This window comes from Artibeus jamaicensis, unplaced genomic scaffold (genome assembly GCF_021234435.1).
Source record: "Artibeus jamaicensis isolate MK-2021 breed Jamaican fruit bat unplaced genomic scaffold, CSHL_Jam_final contig_464, whole genome shotgun sequence".
Classification (NCBI taxonomy): domain Eukaryota; kingdom Metazoa; phylum Chordata; class Mammalia; order Chiroptera; family Phyllostomidae; genus Artibeus; species Artibeus jamaicensis.
Window position 1 is genome coordinate 18,923,722 of NW_026521842.1, and position 18,316 is coordinate 18,942,037.

General features: G+C 47.9%; 1 long non-coding RNA gene across 2 annotated transcripts in view; it reads left to right on the forward strand.

Moving 5' to 3' along the window:
- The window catches only part of LOC119061917 (uncharacterized), a 16,038-nt gene extending 8,200 nt beyond the window's left edge, over positions 1-7,838 (forward strand). For both annotated transcript variants that reach the window (XR_008391916.1, XR_005084877.2), the window contains exons 3-4: positions 1,250-1,348; positions 7,039-7,838. This is a non-coding gene — a long non-coding RNA (uncharacterized LOC119061917). The remainder of the gene's footprint in view (positions 1-1,249; positions 1,349-7,038) is intronic.
- Positions 7,839-18,316: the final 10,478 nt, after the last annotated feature.

The following is an 18,316-nucleotide window of genomic DNA, read 5'->3' on the forward strand; positions in this document are numbered from 1 at the left end:
TCCAGCCCCTGAGATTGCTTTGTGGGGTCTCACCTTTGGGCCTTTGGCCTTGCTGTGCCCTCTGCCTGCTCCATAGCTGGGCCCAGCCCATGTGCTCAGGGGGCTCAGTAAACACTGGTGAATTGAATCACTCTGCAAATAAACAGAAAGTGTCAAACAGGCCGCCTGACACTTAGGAGATCCTCCTCCCCAGATTTGCTAAGCAAACAAACAACACAAAAATGAGAGAAGAGAAAGGACCCATCCAATCTTTCCTTGTGCTTCTGTTCCCAAAGCTACACTCCTCTAACTTCTTCCAAACAGCCTTGCTTCCTCGGTTCCAGGCCTGAAGTTTAGCCTGTCTTTCTTTGTGTCTGGACAATCCTACCCTCGGCGTCAAGAAGCCCTCCCGGATCCCCACAGTGGCTGCACCCCACCCCTCTTCTTTCTTGTCACTTAGCGAAATGCAATGACTTGCTGGATGGGCCAGGAACCATGGTGCCTCACTCACTACTGTCCACCCACCACAGGAACTTGATATTTATGCTCAATAAATATCTCAATATCTGCCAAACTATGAATGACTGCAGCCCTCCCAACACTGGGATAGTTCTCCCTTTCTGAAGGGGCCTGGATAATGTTCTGTGTCAGTGCCATCTCCGTTGGTTATTCCGAATTGCCCAAAGGCACCCGTTCTCCCCTGAGCTCCATCTGGCTCCTCGCTATTAATAGTTCTCTAGTCTTTCTCGCCGTTATTTTCCTCCTCCAGTTCCCCCAAGGCCACAGAGGCTTGACAGTTTCACACGAAAGCTGAGAACCTTCCCCAAGATTCTTCCTCACTTATTTCCTGGAATCTGCTTTCCATCGCTCTTGGCTTCTGAAGCCAGTGACTCACTCACCGAAGCTGGAGTCTCTTTCTCGCAGTGATTGCTTGGAGGAAATGTGAGAGGATCAGGTGACTTCATCTTTCACCTCCACCCCTCTCTTATCTAAAATTCCGGGTTTGTTGCGTTGTGAGAGGCTGTGAAATTGGTTTTCCCTCCGACATAGTCCTCCTTAAGCCGGGGCCCTTGTACCCCCAGGGGCTCACCCCAGGGTGCTTGTAGAGTTTCCAAGATCCCCGGACTCCACAGGACACAAAATCACCTTTGTTTCCTCGCTAAGCTTCCACATAACGACAACCTCAGGCTCTCCATGGAAATCTAGAAAACTGTACAAATACATCCAAGGCACTTTTTTTTTAAAAGATTTTATTTATTTATCTTTACAGGGGAAGGGAAGGAGAGAGGGAGAGAAGCATCAATGTATGGTCGCCTTTCGTGCGTCCCCTGCTGGGAACTGGCCTTCAGGAAACTGGCCTGCAACCCCGGTATGTGCCCTGACTGGGAATTGAACCGTCATTATCTGGTTCGCAGGCCCGCACTCAATCCACTGAGCTATACCAGCCAGGGCTCATCCAAGGCACTTTCAAGGTGCCAAGCCTTCTCATCCTCCCTAGCCACCAGAGATCACACATGCACATCCTTTCTGTTCGTAATAATTTCTTAAAAAAAAAAAGGATGTTATTTATTTATTTTTAGAGGGGGGAAGAAAGGGATAAAGAGAGAACAAGAAACTTCGCTGTGAAAGAGAAACATTGACCGGTTGCCTCTCATACCTGCCTTGACCAATGTGCCTCATTTGGGGACCAAACCCGCAACCCAGGCACGTGCCCTGCCTGGGAATCGAACCGATGACCCTTTGGTTCACAGGCTGGCGCTCAATCAACTGAGCCGCACCAGCCAGGGCTCAGGCTTTTAAATAAAGTTTGAAAAACAGTGCTGGAGGAGTCCAATAACATCATCACCATCATCATCATCATCAACAGTATGTAGTGACAATAGCCATCACTTTTGAGGGCTTAATATGTACCAGACACAGCTACTCTCTCTCTGTCTCTTTCTCTCTTGGAATCATGGCAAACGCATGTCAAGGCAGCCTTATGTCCTGTAAGTTCTTTACTCTGCCCATCGCTTGGAACCTTTGATTGGAGCATAATTTGTGGGACTCAGGGCAAAATAAAAATGCAGAGTCCCCTGTTCAAAATTATTATGAAGTTCGAGATGGCTGCGGCAGAGCATTAAACAACCTCGGGACACTTTTGACCAGGAAGCCCTGTGGAACTACACAGCTCTCAGGCCCTGCTTTCACCTCTGAATAACTAGGTTCATTACTCAAACTCTTGTCCATTGGGAAGATTCCCCGAACCGCTGGGGGTATAGCAAAGAGCAGTTCATTTTGTCTCCTTCATCCCAAGACAAAACATCCTTAAACTAAGCTTGGGCTTTCTCTCCTTCCCTTAGCTTTCGAGATGTGAGCTGAGTGAGGGCATCAGGGCAACGGTGGTGGGTGACTTTGGTGTTTGAGCTGCCTGTTCATACACATCACTTGTACTCTTTGTTTCTGCCTGAGCTTGGGCTGGGTTACGCATCTAAATAATGACGGGTTTGCTGTTCGGCCCGGCCAAGCTAATGATGTTGTGGCCCTGCCTGTACTCAGTTCATGACCTCAGTTCTAGCCACATGGTCACATGATAACCCGTGATTATGAAGTCAGTCAGTACCGAGGTCAGGAATTAGTTTTCTAACACTGTAGAAGCGTTCTGTAATGCCGATGGCCTGGTGGTCACCAGACCAAGAGGTCTTCCCTGTGACTCTCTCTCTGGGCCTTGCCCGAGGCTCCCTGCGAGTCTTCCTCGGACGTGCAGGGTCATTTGGCTCAAGTGGCGAGGCTGCTCACACTGCAGCCCGAAACTGCAGCAGAGCCTGTACTTGTTCTAGAAATCACTCAGAATCAGCACCCTTCCACACACCTGATAGATGGATCCGAACAGTAGGCCAAAATGTTATAATTTTCCCTCTAAAACCCAAACAAGAACAGTGGTAAAAGAAAAAACAGGGGAAAAAATAGAAAGCAAAGAGTAACATTGTAGAACTAAACCAACCATGAAAAACAGGTAAAGATGAGATCTAAATGTAATTAAAATGCCAGGTAAAGGGCAAAGATTCTGAAATGAATGAAAAAGCAAGATCCACCTACATGCTGTCTTTGCACCCACTTTAAATATAAAGACATAAATGAGCCAAAAGTAAATGGACGAGTAAAGATACCTCACGCTAACAGTGAGCACCAGAAAGCTGCAGTGGTTTTATTACTATCAGAGAAGGCAGACATTAAGAGAATGGGCGGTACCCAAGCTAAAGAGGGAAATCCATACAGATAAAGGATCCCTTCACCAAGAAGTCATCATAATCATACATATGTATATATTTAGTATAACGGAACTTCAAAGTAGCTGAAGAAAAGAACTGACAGAAAAAAAGGAGGAACCAGACTAATCTATAATAGTCACTGAAGATTTTTGCACCCCTCCCCCACCAGTGGATAGGACAGCGAGACTGAAAAAGGAGGTAAAACACACAGACCAGAAGAACACTGTCAACTACGCGGACATCACTGACATTTGTAGAACAGCGACCGCAGCGGCTGCAGCAGCCCAGTTCTCTCCCAGCAGACGTGGCACCGTCGCCATGGCAGACCGTAGGTTCACCCGTCGAACAATTTTAACACAATTTGAAGGACCTACAGAGAAGGTTCTCTGGCCACAATGGAAGGAAGTTAAAACAGATAACAATGAGACCTTTAAATATTTGGAAATTATAAAATACACACCTAAAGAATCCATAGGTCAGAGGAGACAATTGAGAACATATTCCAAATGGAATGATAATAAAAACAAAACATATGAAAACTTGTGGGATGTGCTGGAGCAGTAGTTAGAGGAAAATGTGTAGCTTAAAACACATTGTAGAAAGAAAAGTAAAGTGGGGATGAGTCTCCCAACATTCTCATGCCTTTGTGGTTACAGTGCAGAGTACGAGGATTGCATAAAGGGACTCCTTCCCTGGTTCCTTGCCTACTGATTCTCCCCTCCCTTCCACATGGTTGCCCAGAACATCATTCTAAAACACAAGTCTGCTTGTGTCACTCCCCCACTCTAAACCTGCCCATGGCTCCCCATTGCTTCAAGGTGAAATTCAATGCCCACCTTGTAAAACTGGCCTTTTATGTTCTCGCTCCCATTCACCTTCACCTCTTGTTCTATGACCTGTTTGCCCCTGTGCTGCATCCAGCTTCCTGAATGCTCCTTTGAAATAACAAATTTTCTCTCCCTCTTTTTTTTTGCCCTAGCATTAGGGTTGCAAGATAGAATGCAGGGCTCCCGTTAAACTTTAATTTCAGAGAAATAATGAGTAACTATGGTGCATGGGACAGATATACATATATTTGAAAAGTATTCACTGTTTATCTAAAGTTCAAATTTAACTGGGAGTTAAATTTTTATTTTTTATTTGCCAAATCTGGCAATCTCACCCAGCGCGAGCACATGGTGTTCCATCTGTCCCCTCCCTGCCACTCTGCATGGCCAACTCCTGTTCCGGAGCCAGGTGTCAGCTTGGAAACTGCCTCCCCCAGGAACACAGTTCTCACTGCCCCTCCCTCAGGCTGAGGCCACGGTCCTCTCTGAACTGCGCCTGAGCTGTGCCCACCAGGTAGGGTGGTCTAGCTCCCTCACTGATGACCCCTCAACCCCTGGTGTAGTTAGTGTCTAGCACTCGGTGGCCACTCAGGAGGTGCTGGTTAAGGAATAAGTGCCGTTCTAGGTCCTAGCACTAGGGATCCAGAGCTGGTTCATTTTTTACCTTCCAAGCCTGGGGCCCCCAGTTTGCAGGGGGTGGGGTGGGAGGAGGGCAGGATGCATCAGTTCTCTATCACTGCAAACAACTCCAAAAGTTAGTGACTTGACAGCAATCAATCATGCAGTTTGCCCACAAATGTGCAACCGAGCAGAGCTCAGCAGGGACAGCTTGTCTGTGCTCCACATCAGCTGGGGCTGGAGGGTCCACTTCCAAGAGGATTCACTCATGTGACTCTCAAGTTGGTGCTGTGTGCCACTTCTCTCCACACGTGCCTCTCCACAGGGTGGAGCTTGTGCTTCCTCGCAGCATGGTGGCTGGGTCCCAAGGGCAAGTATTTTAAAAGAGGTAGGAAATGGCAGATGTCAGTTTTTCTCAGCCTGCATCTGAATACTGGTAATGGGTCACTCCTACCCTGTTCTACTAGGTAAACAGTTGCAGAGCCCGTATTCAAGAAGCGGGGGTGCAGACCCCATCTCTTAATGGGACAAGTGCTACAGAACTTTGTGGCCATGTTTTAAAGCCACCACAGGAGATCATACAAAAAGAAATTGACACAGCTCATCATCTGCACCCAGTTTGGGTGAATGATGGTACAGAGGATGCCCTTCTCTTTAAGGGTCAGTGAGTAGCATGGGACGGAAGTGTCCAGGGTAGTCCTGGAGCAAGATAGGGCAACAGGGGGCTGAGTAAAAGAGAGGGAGAGGGAGAGATTGAGGAGAGTAGATGAGAGATAAGGACCCTTCCCTTGAAGGCTGAAGGACCCGAGCAACTCAGCCAGTGCAGACACTAAATCAATCCCATCCGAATGGAAGACGCTCAGTTGGCACTTGTTATGGGTCCCCTGGGCTGCTGTAAACAGAAATTTTGAAACTGAGTTCTTTTCATTTGGTTTTGAAAAAATTAAATCTATTGAAAGTTGACATCGTAATAAAATAAACAACCCGCACACCTGTCACCTTGTGTCACTAGTGGCTAATATTTTGCCACATTTGCTCTTTCAAAGTAAGTTACAAACGAGACATTGCTTCCCCAGAGCCTTCAGCCCGCACCCTGCCTCTCCCCAGTGGCACGCTTTCTGCACTGGTGCTTCTCCGTGGGGGGGCAGATTTTGTCCCCCAGGGGACATTTGAGAATGTCAAATGAAGACATTTTAAATTACATTTCTATTGAGAAACATTCGCTTAATATAACATTCACTGTTTTAATCGTTGTAAAGTGCACAGTCCAGTGTTTTGGTATATTCATGACATGATGCAAACATTACTATCTAAAATATTTTTGCTTGCTGCAGTCCAAGGGGCCGTGCTCCTGACATCTAGTGGGCAGAGGCCAGAAATACTGCTAAAACCCCAGAACCATTTGGTCCACAGTGTCATGTATTGAGGTCGAGAAACCCTGCTTTTCACGACGTCAGCATCATCGTCGTATCTAAGGAAGTCGACAGTAACTCAGCGGTGCCATTCTCACTTATGTCAAGAACGTCTTTTTTAAAAAAGAGAGAGAGAAAAAATGTCATGTTAGCATTTAAATTTGAGTTCAGGCGGTCGGGTTCGGGCATTGCATTTGGTTCTATCTCTTTAGTCTATTTTGATGCAGAAGAGCACTCTCGGCTCCCCACTCAACCTCTTTGTTCGTCTGTGTCGCTGTTACCTTTTTTTTTTTTATAGTTCAGCCCTCTTTTATAGCATCATATTATGGATTTATGTGGTTTCTTCCTCAAGATTAGGTTCGGGTTACACATTCTTGGCAGAACACTCCACTGGTGATGATTGCATCGATTGTATCACATCAGGAAGCCCATAATATGAGGTGCCTGTGTTATTTACGATGTTGACATAGGATGATAATGTAGCTCGGAAGACAGAGCAAGGTGTAGCCTCCCACATCCCGCCCACCCAAGTGTGGCATGCAGGTGGCCGACTGGTTGGCTGGGCCTTGCTGAATAATAGCCACAGCCTGGGGAGGATGACTGTCACTCAGGGGAAGTCCTCAGGCTCTCTTCCCTCTTCTTCGCTGCCCCACCTTCAAGGGTCAAGGGGAAGGTCCCAAGAATTGGGCTTCCCTTTGCTATGGCAGGTTGGCTGGGAGGATTTGGAAGGACTTCTGGGACTTCAGCTGTTCCTCGGTTTCCAAGAAGAAAACTAGAGGGCGGAAGTGAGCAGAGTCCCTAGAGTCTGGAACCCGGAAGTCAAGGGTTCGGGCCAATGAGGGTCAAAGGGTCATAAGGCAGGAAACTGCAGGGCCTGTTAGCATTCCTGTGGTGAACAGCTGTGCAAAAGCTATACTGGAAGTCACTCCCTCCCTTCTCCCCTTTGGGAAGCCCCCTCCACCTTTAGGAATGCTCCTCTTAAACACCACCTCCTCCAAGAAATCTACCAGGACTGCAGGAAGAAAGAAATCGCTCCTGTTCTCCGAGCAGCACTTCAGGCCGGAAGCACGTCGGGGACGCAAGTTCTGCATCATTTCACTGGCAGTGGGAACCTGACACCACTTTTTCTGAGCCAACATGTAAAGCATGGAAAAAAATCCGTTTTCTGGCTTTTCTGAGTCTGTATTTCTGCCTGTCATCGATGGCGTTCCCTCACAGACGAAGGGTGCACTCTCACACCTTCCCACGGAGTCCAAGTGCGGCTCTGAGGGTTTCTCCTGCACCCTGGCCGACGCCAACGCAGAGAAGCCTTTGTCTGGACCTGCGTCTCTGGAAAAAAAGAAAAATGTGACCGTGAAAGTGAGGTCAAAGGGTCATGTGCTACAGGGAAAATAGGAGCAGGCACATTTCTTCGTGGATTTGAAGAATATTCCTGCATACGTACAACACAAAGTAGGTCTATGTTAAAAAATATATGTATAATGCCCAGCGCCATTGTGTCTCAGCATCATGGCTACGGCTGGGGGGAAGTTCACTGGCATGTTAGACTCCTCAGTTTGGCTCACTTGGTCCCATGACTTAGTGTTGTGATCTCATACAAAACTGTGGCAATACCCAAATGTCTCTGCAGTGTAACCCTTTCCTGGTTGCTCAAATACAGTCCCACTACTTATCCTTGTTTCAGAACACCTGAGCATGAGACTTTCAAGGTTGTGTTGAGGCAGAATGAAGTCCCACATCTAAAATCATTTTTTTTCCTGGGTTGGAAATTTTTCCAAAGTCAATTTAAACCTGGCTCCCAAGGGCAGATTGCTGGCCCAGATGACCCCCTCTGCCCGCAAGGCCACCGCAGGGGCCAGGCTATGGAGGTCAGGCCTTTCATGGAAGTCACAGGCTGATCTTTGGGGATGCTCAGGGCCCAGAGGGCTCAGCTAAGGTCGAGGCAGTGCCATGAGGCCTCACCCAGATCAGAGGAATTCACCATGCGTTCTCTAGGAAACCTAACAATGGCTTAAACAAATTTTTGTTTTGTGTTTGTCTCATGAATATAATATCAGGACAGCCCAGGGTCGGAGCGACTGCTTCACAATAGCACCGAGGCAGAGTGCTTTTCTTTCTGCCATCCTGAGCAAGGTAGTCTGTCCCCAAAGGTGTTCCTTCGTGGTTGGCTCCTGCAGCTCTAAGCATATATTCACGTTCTGGGCAGGAACTCAAAGGGAAAAGAAGCAGAAGGGGGAGGCACCTCTGCCAGTGTCAACAAAAGGTTGCTGCCACCAATCTAATGCCAACAGGAGTCCCCAGTCTGGGGTGTGGTCAAAGGAGAATCTTTATTCACATAAACAGTTTGCAGACTGAAGAGAGCCAGTCTCCCAGAGGAAACTGAAGGCGTTCTGCAGAGACAAAGGGGATGCCCACTTTATAGAGAAGTTCCCACCCTGGGCCCTGGCTGATCCATGTCTATGCAAATGAGGAATCCAAATCTGTACAGTCTGATTGGTCCAAATAGTATTGGCCTGATTGGTTGGAATCATGCGTCCAGATTTTCATGATGGAGCTGTTCTGATTGGTCAGTAAGATGCAAATGAGGCAACCAGCTGTGTCTGCCACAACAAATCCTTATAAAATCAGGAGGCACTGAAACCAGCCCTACTTCTGAATTGTTCAACTATATGAGCCAATAAATTATTTTTCTAATTTAAGATTTTAAAAAAGATTTTATTTATGTTTAGAGAGAGGGGAAGGGAAGGAGAAAGAGAGGGAGAGAAACACCAACGTGTAGTTGCCTCTCATGTGCCCCCTACTGGGGACCTGGCCTGCAATCCAGGCATGTACCCTGACTGGGAATCAAACCTGTGACCTGTTAGCTCGAAGGCCAGTGCTCCGTCCACTGAGTCACACTAGCCAGGGCTAATTTAAGATAGTTTGAGTCAAGCTTTCTGTTCATTACAACTGACATCATTTCACTGATACTGTTTGTTTTTCCTTTCACTACTTTTATTAGGCATAATAAAAGACAACAACCACTAGCATACTGCTTTTTTTCACATTCGCGTGGATTTTAGGAAATTATTGCCTTCCCCCACCCCCATAGTCATAACCTAGAGTCAAAAAAGTAGCAACACATTGCGAACTCTGCAAACCTCAGAAGTCAACAGCTTGAAGACAACCCCCAGGGGCAGGGAAGAAAAACAAGTGTCACGAGAGACAGACAAACATAGATACGAACAGAAAGCTGGGGAAAAGGGCATTTTCTGTGCCACTGACTCAGAAGTAGGTTCCCTTTTTCTCCCGGCCCCCACCCATTGTCGCCACCTCAGAGGGTTGATTTTTTGGTCTGTAGTCTGAAGAACTCTTTTCAAATGACACAAGGGTTATTTTAAGGCGAGGCGCAATGAGAAAGGTTCAAGCATGAGTAAGAGTCACGCCAAAGTCCAAAGCCAGGAAAGAACCCACAATGAAAAGGAAACCTGTGTAATCACCACCCAGATCAAAAGATAGTTGTTCCCTCTTATCCCCAGGGGATCTGTTCTAAGACCCCCAGTGATGCTGGAAACCATGGGTAGTGCCGCTTTTTTCCTTAAAAAAAATTTTTTAATGTATTTATCTTTAGAGGGGAAGGGAAGGAGAGAGGGAGAGAAATATCAATGTATGGTTGCCTCTCGTATGTCCCCGCTGGGAACTGGCCTGCAACCCAGGCATGTGCCCTGACTAGGAATCGAAATGCGATCCTCTGGTTCGCAGGTCCGCGCTCAATCTACTGAGCTACACCAGCCAGGGCTGCTTTTTACTTATACATATATACCTATGGTAAAGCTAAATTTATAAATTAGGCACCGGAAGAGACTAACAACAATGACTAATAATAAAATGGAACTATAACAGTATATTGTAATAAGAGTTACGCGAGCATGGTCTCTCCCTGTCAAAACACCTTATTATACTCTACACACTTTCACTGATAGGAAGCACTTTGTGGCTTCTCTCTTTTTTTTTTTTTAAAGATTTTATTTATTTATCTTTAGAGGGGAAGGGAAGGAGAGAGAGGGAGAGAAACATCAATGTGTGGTTGCCTTTTGTGCGTTCCCTGCTGGGAATTGGCCTGCAGGGAACCGGCCTGCAACCCTAGGTATGTGCCCTGACTGGGAATCGAACCGCGATTGTCTGCTTCGCAGGCCTGTGCTCAATCCACTGAGCTACGACAGCCAGGGCTTCTCTTTTTTTAAAAATAATTTTATTTAGTTATTTTTCAAGTACAGTTTTTTGTCTATTTCTCCCATCCCAGCCCCCCCCCGCCCTGTGCTCCCCACCTCCCTCCTATTTCCACCCCCCTTAGTTCTTGTCCTTGTGTCCTTCATATTTGTTCCTCCAAATCCCTCCCCTTTTTCCCCCTTAAATTCCCTTCCCTCTCCCCTCTGGTCACTGTCCCCGTGTTCTCTATTTCAGTGTGGCTTCTCTTTGACGCACCAAACTGTCAGCATCACTACCGTGGCACTCTGGGGCCCTTACTGAATAAAATAAGTGTTACTGGAACACAAGCTCTGTCAGACCAAGCTGGCTGCTTGCGGGCGGGCAGCTCTATAGCGTGGCTCCCCTGGACAAAGGGATGATTCATGTCCGGGGCAGGATGAAGTGGGGTGGCATGAGATTTCATCATGCTGCTCAGAACAGCATGAGATTTTAAACGGAAGAATTGTTTATATCTGGAATTTTCCGTTTAATATTTTTGGACCTCAGTTGACAGCAGGTAACAGAAATCTTGGAAACTGAAGCCTCAAACAAGGGGCAATGAGTGTACAAAATATTTCCAGCACCAAACAAGGGGGACTAGTGTACAAAATATTTCCAGCACTGCAGAAGTCTCCCTCATTTCCCTCCCTCAGTCACTATTCAGAGTTCTATTACCATTTATCATAGTTTTGCCTGGTTTGGAACATCATGCGAATGGAATCACTCCATACTTACCATTCTGTGCCTGGCATCTTTCGTTCAGTCTTATGTCTGTGAGATTCATCAATGTGGTATATACTATTTCATTCATTTTTTAAAATTGCTTTTGTTTCCATATATATATATATATATATATATATATATATATATATAATTTGTCCATTGGAGGGGTATTTGAATTGTTTTTAGCTTTTAGCTCTTATGAGTAAAGTTGCTGAAAATATTCTACACATGCCTTTTACTAGACACTGCACTAATTTTTTCTTGGGTTTGTACCAAAGAGTAAACTTGCTGGGAAGAAGGTCAGGTGTAGTAGTTATAGTGAACACTACAGTTTGCCAATTTACCTCTTACCAGTTCTAGTTGCTGAATATCCTTGACTACACTTAGTATTGTCAATCTTTTTCATTTTAGCCAATCTAGTCAGTGTATAGTAGTAACTCACTGTGGTTTTAATTTGCATTTCTCTATGGATTAAATTTCTCCCATGATATTGAACACCTTCCCACATGCTTATTGGCCATTTGGAAATCCTCTTTTGTGAAGGACCAGTTCAATTCCCTTTTCCTCAATGATGATGGAATTCTTTACATATTTTGCATGACTATGTTTTTTGAGCGTATGTATTGCAGCATTCTTTTCTTTTGACTCTCTTAATTATCTTTAATTAATGACTAGAAGGTCTTAATTTAAATGATCTAAATGATCAAAATTTGATGGTTAGTACTCTGTCTTGTTTAAGAAATCTTTGCTTATTTCAAGGTTATGAGAATATTTTTTCTGTAAGCTTTATTGTTTTACCTTCACAACTATGTTCATGATCCATGTTATTTTTGTGGAGGCTGCAAGGTACAGGTAAAACAGTCACTCACTCCAACACCATTCATTGAAAATATCTTTCCCTCACTTAAAGAAGATTACATAATTTATTGTCAACCATTCTTTTATAACAGATGTACCTAAAATATTTGCATTGCTTTAGCTGCATCCCATAAGTTTTGGTACATTGTGTTTCATTTTCATTCAGTTTGAAACTTTCCATTTTCCTTGTGATTTCTTCTCTGATTCATGGAGTATTTAGAAATGTCTCTGACAGTATAAGGACACTTAGCACAGCTCTGGCAGCCAACTCAGCCCACGGCCTCATGGGGGATGAGCTGAGGGTGGGTGGAACGGCTGCTTGCTTTTGTCTGCGCTTCACTCCCCACCAGAGCTCTGTGGGTGGGTGAACTGTTTCCACAATCAAGAGGTGTGTTGGGAGATACCATAGAGCAGTATGTCTGATGTACCTTCCTGCCCCAGACACACACACACACACACACACACACACACACACACACCATCTTTCTCTAGCTCTAAAACATTCCCTGGACTATATGAGGAAGAAAGGAAAGCCAGCAAGCCCCTTCCTAGTTGAGTGATCCCAGACACTTAACCTCTAAGCCTCAATTTCCTGATGTTTAAAACGGGGATGACGATGATTAGCTCAATGTTCTGCTGAGAGTCAAATGCATGAGATGGGGATCTTGCTGTGGAGCATTGGATAAACGTGCAGCAAGTAAAGGGATGAGACAGGGAGGAAAACTTGCCTCTATGCCAGACCCTGATACAAAGTCTGGCTTTGGGCAGAGTTGGGAGGAGGACCCTTACCAGGGCTTGGTAAACAGTTTATGGCCTACTGCTAGCAGGGGAGGGGGCACCCTGTGAGCTCCTCCTTCTATGCTGGGCTTGGGCTCTGGTGCAGAGGAGATGGCTGTGCCCCGGGCGGGGGGGGGGGCTGGTTGAAGCTAGAAGGTTATCCTTTCCATCAAGTGCCCCACGCTGACTGCTCCCCCATGTGACTCCTGGCTCCCAGGCCTGCTTTGCAGCCAGAGGCACAGAGGATGGGGTGGGGTAAAAGCAGAAAGGAGAAGGTTCAGAGAACCCTGGGAACCACTACAGGTCTCTCTGTTCTCTCCAGCTGATCCTGAGCTCACCTTGAACCTGGTGAAAGCCCAACACTGACTCATCCCTGTGCCCAGCACCCCAGGCAGCACCTCCTAGCCTATGTCCCGAGTTCCTGCAGCCTCTGTTCTTGCCTTCACAGACCCTGAGTGAGCAAGTTGGAGTGCTCCTGGATCTCTAGCAGAAAGAACAGTTTCTAAGTTGGGAATGATTTCGAGGTAATTCAGTAATTCCTGTTGTGCAAAGAACCTTTGTTCCTGGGGCTTTAGTTGAGCCACTGAACATCCTCAGAAAGTGGGGTTGCTCCTGTCTATGCAGATGGATTGGGAGCAATGCAGGGGGCATCCTGAGTGCTCCCTCCCCAGCCCAACAGTGCCATGCCTCTGCGGAGGGTTGCTGGGCACTCGAAAGGCACTTCCCCAGAAATCCTGTAACACTCAGGGGTCCTCTGACTGCCTGGAATGAAACAAGCCCCTCACCTCTGTGTGCAGGATTCCTGTGAGTGTGGGGGCTGATGTCCTGTTTTGGGCACGCTGCGGGTGAGGACTCACCCTGAGAAAGATGGTAGGGTGCTGCGACACCTCCCAGAAACAAGGGACCTGGCAGGCAGCAGGACAGACTGGCTACCTTCTGAGGATTTGGACATTGTGGGTTGCAGATGTCTGCAGAAGGGGCTGGGGCTGGAATTTAGGATGGCCTTTGCCACCTTAGTGGGGCCCATGATCCAGATGGCAAGTCATAGCACTGAGTCAGATTGGCTGGGCTCTTTGTCTTTCTCATCCTGAGCCTTTTGTGAAGTTTCGTCTGAGCACTCCAGCCACAGCTCAGCTGTTCTGGGAGGCAGCAAAAGGCCCATTGCCAGCACTGATGGGGGAGAGGCGGAGGGAGTTGGGCAAGGCTCAGAACCTCTGGGCCTCCTTACGGTCTGGGGAAGGGGTGTTCTGCCACCAGCTGGTCCTGCACCTCGCTCCACTCTTTCTGGCTTGTCTCCAGCCTACACTTTCATTGGCCACGGGCAAGTCCACAAGGCCTAGCTGATCCCAGTATCAAGAGCTTTGGGTCACCGTGGCCTCTAACCCAGTCTCAGTTTGGATGCTTTGGCATAGTGCTGGTTATGTAGCATGTGCTCAGTAAATACTTCTTGAATGAATGGGAGAATGGCAAGTGCTGGCATTTATGCAACAAACGTGACTCTCCCCTCTTGGAGCTCCTGATCCCAGTGGGACCCTCTCCAGCTGCGGGCTCAAGACACTAACCTGAAATAACCCCCATCCATCCTGCTCCCGTCCTCCGATGACTGAGGGGACCTTGTCTCTCCAGGCAACCTCTGCCTTTTGGAAGTCTCACAGATGAGCCACAGGGGCAGGGCAGTATCCTCTGGGTGGGGACCTGGATTTCTGAATGGAGCTGCACTGGGGAGAGCCAGCAGGTGCTTATGGCTCTGCTGTCCCCTGCTGGACAAATCAGGAACAACACTGTACTTTCCCGGGGGTGGGGGGGGTGGGGGGGGGAAGAAGGTGTGGTTTCAAGCAGCTTTCTGTCCTCTTGATCTTTGGCAGAGCATCCGCACTCTGCCCTTCCTCTTTTCTGAAGACAGGGTCCTTATGTTTGGGATTTCCAACCTCATGAAATAGGCTCTGCATCCCCCCAGATACCCCAAAGTTTCCACCCAGAACATGCCACACACTTCTGAAGGTCCTTTTGCCAACAAGCATTGTCCTGGTGAAATGGGAAAAGTCGGCATTCATGCTGCCTGTCACTACCAGAACCAATACATAGAGACAAGGATTGAATCTTTAAAAAAAAAAAAAGATTTTATTTATTTTTAGACAGAGGGGAAGGGAAAGGGAAAGAGAAGGGGAGAAACCTGAACGTGTGGTTCCTCTTGTGCACTCCTCACGGGGAACCTGGCCTGCAACCCAGGCATGTGCCCTGACTGGGAATCGAACCAGTGACCCTTTGGCTCTCAGGCTGGTGCTCAATCCACTGAGCCACACCAGCCAGGGCTGAATTGAATCTTTATGGGCACTTTATTCAGATGTTGGCCATCTGAGAAGACAGTAGGTTATGTACCCTCAAAACCTCTTAACATCTTAACATCTCATTTCAAGCAAACCTTTTTATAAGGAGAAGAAAGTGTAGGTAAGGGGTTTAGAAAAAAAGGTTAACTGGATAAGACTTGCAGTCTGGTGGCAATTTTCCTAGTGCTTCTTTATCTGTTGATCAGCAATTCTTTGTGTCGCAGATGTTCCCTCCCTGGAACACAGTGGTTCAGACACCCTTTTCATCCCTTGCAGACTTCTGGGGCACAAGGGTAAATTGTTTGTCAGCCTCCTGGAGTCACTGGGTCATTCATTCCAGTTTCTGGAATAACAGCTTTCCACATGCATTAATCACTCAAGCCTATCAACTATGACTGAAGCTCAAATTGTCAACCCTTGAGCACTCCTATCACTAGGGGCCCAGGGTCAGTTCCTGACAGTAAAACCACCCATTCGCTGAGTTAGGAAGGAAAGGGGCTCCTGGGGAGGGCGTCTTATGGACAACCATGGGTAGGCAACTATGTTCTTCAACTGACAAACCCAAGGAAAATAGAAAATGATAGAAACTTAATTGTAACAAAATCTGATAGATCAAGCCAAAGATTGGTTATTCGCAAAAACTAACAAAATTTGAAAAGCCCATGAAAAGTTCACTTCACATACATAGGTATAGATAGATGTATCGAGAGAGTTATAACAAGAAACCTGTAGACCATTTTGGGGGCCAATTCAGTGGTGTCCAGAGAGGGGTAACGCCTGCTGGAGGGCAGGAGGAGGGTGGGTTGGGGAAGGGCACGCACAAACGTGATTTCCACCTCTGGACTCCACTCCGGGTGACGGGTGGCATGCGTGCTGCTGTGGTCGGAGCCTGCGCACACTCACAGTAGTAGCTGGACACCATGAAGGTGGTCATGGATGTTTGCTGACCAACTCAGGGGCTGAAGCAGCTCTGGGGGGAGCTGACTCCCCGACTGCAGGAGAGAGAAAACTCTACTGACTGTTTACCAGCCTGGGACCCTCCAGGCAGGAACCAGGACTGGTGCAGAGCCTGTGCCAGCGTTGAGCTGTAGAATTAGTCAGCTTGATAAACCATGTGCCAGTTACAAATCCAGGAAGCTAACAATGTCCCTTGACTGGAATCTCCCCGACTCCTTCTCAGGCATCATGACTGAGTACAGCTCTCCTACCCTGAGAAGCCTTCCCCGGTCAACTTCCCTCCCCCTCCCTCCGCCAGGGCAGGCGCCCACCCTGATGCCACACACTCCTGGGACATTCTTTAATCAAAGCACTTACCCTGCTGCATTTTTAAATTTTTATTTTGTTCTTAATTTTCATCCTGGAAAACTTCTAACATAAACAAAAGCACCAGTAATGGGATAATGAAGCCCATCTACCCATCCTACCCCGCCACCCAATTTCAACAGTCACCAACTCACGAACAACCTTGTTTCATTCATCTCCATCACCTCCCATTATCCCCCCCCCTACCCCTGGTGATTTTGAAGCAAATCCCAGACTTACATCATTTCATCAGTAAATATGTCATTATGTTTCTCTAAAAGATGAGCCCTTGGAACATTTTTAGAAGTGAGTGCCTCAGCGCTGGTCCGTCATGTCTGTGGGGCTGACACACCTGTACGCACACGCGCAGGTGAAGACAGTCACTGTTCCGTAGTTGGTGAAGACACCCAGTGCCTGAGTCGGAGGAGGCCCCAGCCTAGCACATGAAGAGCTGTCCTTAGCACGGGTGCTGACCAGGCCTGCCGTAACTCACCCACGGCGCCTTTCTAAAATCCACAACAGTCCCTGCTCCCTCCCCACCACTATTTCTTTAGCCAGAAGATGGGACCAGGGCACAGGGATTTAGGGAACGCGCCTCAGGTGTATTGATGCATTGTTTACCCCCAGTGGTCCCACCAGGATGGGGTCACACGTGGGTGCCAGACACCGTCGCCTCGCACCATTCTGAGAAGAGGAAGCCCCGGAGTGGCCACCAGGCTCATTCCAGCCTATAGGAGAGAAAGCTCCACGTCCAGGGAGGCCTTGACACCAGGTTGGCTTTGTGACAGAGTCACCAAAACAGCCAGTACCTTTCTCGGGGAAGAAACAGGGACCAGGGCCCCGCCCCGCCCTCAGCAGTAGTGTAACCTCTGAGCGCCCAACACCGTTACTCTGAACCAAGCATAAGTGAGCCCAGTGCCAGCCTGATCCAAGAATCAGACATCAGTGCCCATCCGTGGAAGAAGCTGCCAGGGGACCACCCTCTGGGGAGGGCCTTTTCCCTCCCCAGGCCACCCGCACCCCAACACCAATTGTTGGCATTGACGCCAAGCCAAAGGCTGCCAGACGACAACATCCACCTGCTGCTGAAAGAACTTCCTCAGGCCTTTGTCTGGTCAGAATATCCGGTGTGAACCTGGGCTGGCCCAGTTTGCACACTGAGGCCCTGCAGCTGAATCACACTGCATCCCTTTTTCTGCGGGGCAAGGTGTGTGATACATCGCCCTCCAGAGGGCTGAGGGAAGGCAGGGGTCCTGTGTGTCCTACCTTCTCCACGAAAGAGCTGTTCTCGCTGCAGCCTTTGCTGATGAGACCAGGTGTGGGTGGAGACCTAACAACGCAGGAAGGACAGGAGCAACCATTAGTACTAATGAGGCTGGCGGCCTGAAAGCTTTTTACTGTGAAGCTGCTCGCCCACCCAGGGAACAATCTGTTCTGCTTACTTGGCTTCCAGGAACCCCAAGCAGAAAGGGATCCGAGGACCGGAAAAGGGGTGGGGGTCTTGGAGAAGCTTGGAGGGAGGAGGAGGGGAGGCAGAGCCAGGATGGAAGCAGGAGGGCTTGTGCTGGCTAGGCGGGCTTCTTCCATCCCTTTACCTCCCAAAAAACCCAGAATCTAGGTCTGTACCACATATTTACCCCACTCTGACCACTGGCCCATCACCCAATTCAATGTCCTTGACCTATGTTCCTGTAAACAAAGCAAACAACATGCCAGGTAATGTCTGAGTGAGCATCTCCGGGGCCACAAATTAAATTAAGCTCTCAGGGCCGCCTGCCTTGTTACTGCTAATGGCTCCAGCCTGACCATCTCCCAGGTCACTGACCTGTAGAAATTTGGGGGGCTCTGGGCACCCTATCTTGTTCCCAAACTTTAACTGGCTCCTGGAGACCTCACCCTTGATTGGAGATGGTCACCTTCTAGTAGAGCACCCCAAAGCTCAGATTCCAGGGAGACGGACCCAAGTTTTACCTTCCCCCGCCTCTGGGGAGGGCCTCTCACACCCTGGCTGCAGG